The 2,069-nt window shown below is 41.4% G+C and overlaps 1 protein-coding gene across 1 annotated transcript in view; it reads left to right on the top strand.

Moving 5' to 3' along the window:
• Window positions 1-2,069, top strand: part of LOC102858063 (UPF0553 protein C9orf64 homolog) — a 28,409-nt gene that overhangs the window by 5,151 nt on the left and 21,189 nt on the right. The gene's annotated exons all lie outside the window — the stretch shown is intronic.

Genomic DNA, 2,069 nt, shown 5'->3' with positions numbered 1-2,069 from the left:
AACAACAACAACAACAAAGAATTGAGTCAACCTATATATTATAAGGAGCCTCTAACTAATGAATGGGAAAAGGTATTTGTTATTAGGAGGGATCGAGGATTTGCTTATATCTCTACAGGCTCAGAAACGCTTGGGGTGCCATCCAGAGACAAACCCCAGATGAGCTGAAGAGGCCATACTCCGACAAGGTCGGAGTTGCAGAATGGATAAGTAGAATGGGAGATAATACCAGCTGTTGGGCATAACGTTAGTTTTGGGAAGTATCGCTATTACTGCCACAGCTACTACAGCTGGCTTGGCTTTACATCTAGTATTTAAACCTGTTTATGTGAAAACATGGTATTAAGATTCTGAAAAGTTAGTCTTTTCAAGGCAAGTAAAATTAAAATATGATTGGAATACTATACAGTTTTGTGTTACCCCAGTAAAGTAGAATGATACTGAATAGAATGAATCCCCGTAATTTCAAAGATGATATACTGAAATTACATGCTCAGACTCATTCTGATTTTGCTAAGCAATTGGATTATTTTAACAACATAGGTATTCCACAAGGAATAGTGAAGGAATATACAACCTGAATCCTTTTCTGATCATATGGACATTTTTGGAAGTATTTTTGTGAGCTTATTTTTCTTAATATGTTATATTTGTTTGTTGTGGAGAGAACAAAAACAAGAATGACTCAAAGAAGAGAAGAAACTGTGGTCGTCTAGCTGACAACATAATTATAAAAACAAATGAGGGGAAATGTGGGGAGCCAAATTATTCTAAATAGTTATAATAAACCAAATGCTGTATCAGGATTTGAGGGAGGTGTGAATACAAGCTGGAATTCACCCTTAAATGCTAAGGCAGACTTTAGATGTTTACAGGGGTAGGCACTAAGGCAAACCTTCAGTGTTTACATGGTTCTTATATTTGCTAACCCCTCCCTCCTTAGTCAAGCATAAGATTTTCAGTAGAAAGAGCAAAATTTTTTAAAAAACCCCACAACTAATGTGCAATGCAATTTATCTATCCTGTAATTTCCCAGTTTAGAGTACATGCATTTAATTTCTATTACTTTTACAATGATTGTGTCTTTTTAATATAATTGTAATGCTTCATTGTATTCAACATTGTAAACTTAAGATAATTTCTCTTGTAATGGTTGGGGAGGTAAACCCCCCCCCCCCCCCCCCCCCCCCCCCCCCCCCCCCCCCCCCCCCCCCCCCCCCCCCCCCCCCCCCCCCCCCCCCCCCCCCCCCCCGAAGCTTCATTTGCATAGAATTCTCTTTGTGATTTGCTCCCTGGCAATTTTCAGTAAAGGCACAGGGAAGCTTGGTTCCGGGCTTCAGTTCAAACTGGGACTGCTTGCCCCCTCCTTTACCTCTCTATTTACTTATACATTTTTGGTGTTCTGTCTCATTTTTTGTTCTTTACCCTCAGTCGACAGCATTGCATGGTTCCCAAATTAACACTTTTGGCACCGCAGTCAGAGTATCAAAAGATTGCTTCTATTAGGAAAATCTGTTGTTGGGGACCTCTCCAGAGTGCTGAAGAACAACGACATCAGTCTGGAGTCTAAGGTGTGCCTGATCCAAGCCAAGGTCTTTGCAATTACTTAGCTATGCATCAGAGAGCTGGACCGTGACTAAGGATGACAGAAGAAGAATCAATGTCTTCGAGTTACGGTGCTAGAGAATGGTATTGAACATGCTATGGGCTACCAAGAGAATAAATAGATCTGTTCTGGAGAGAGTGGAACTAAACTGTTTCTTGGAGGCAAGGATTTTGAACCTCCATCTCACATACTTTGGGTATGTTGCCAGGAGAGACCAGTCTTTGGAAAAGGACATCATGCTTGGAAGGGTAGAGTGACAGCACAGGAGAGGAAGACCCTGGATGAAATGAATTGACACAGTAACTGGTGTAAAGGGTGTATGCGTATTGGAGACAGACTGGCTCAGGATAGGATAGGGTTCAGAGCTGTTGTGTACAGGGTCGCTGTAAGTTGTAGTCACCTCATCAACACATAACCATAACTCTGTGTGTGTGTGTGTGTGTGTGTGTGTGTGTGTGTGTGT

The sequence above is a fragment of the Elephantulus edwardii genome, unplaced genomic scaffold, assembly GCF_000299155.1.
Source record: "Elephantulus edwardii isolate Elephantulus edwardi_28Jun2011 unplaced genomic scaffold, EleEdw1.0 scaffold00353, whole genome shotgun sequence".
Classification (NCBI taxonomy): Eukaryota; Metazoa; Chordata; class Mammalia; order Macroscelidea; family Macroscelididae; genus Elephantulus; species Elephantulus edwardii.
This window is presented reverse-complemented; position numbering and strand designations above follow the sequence as displayed.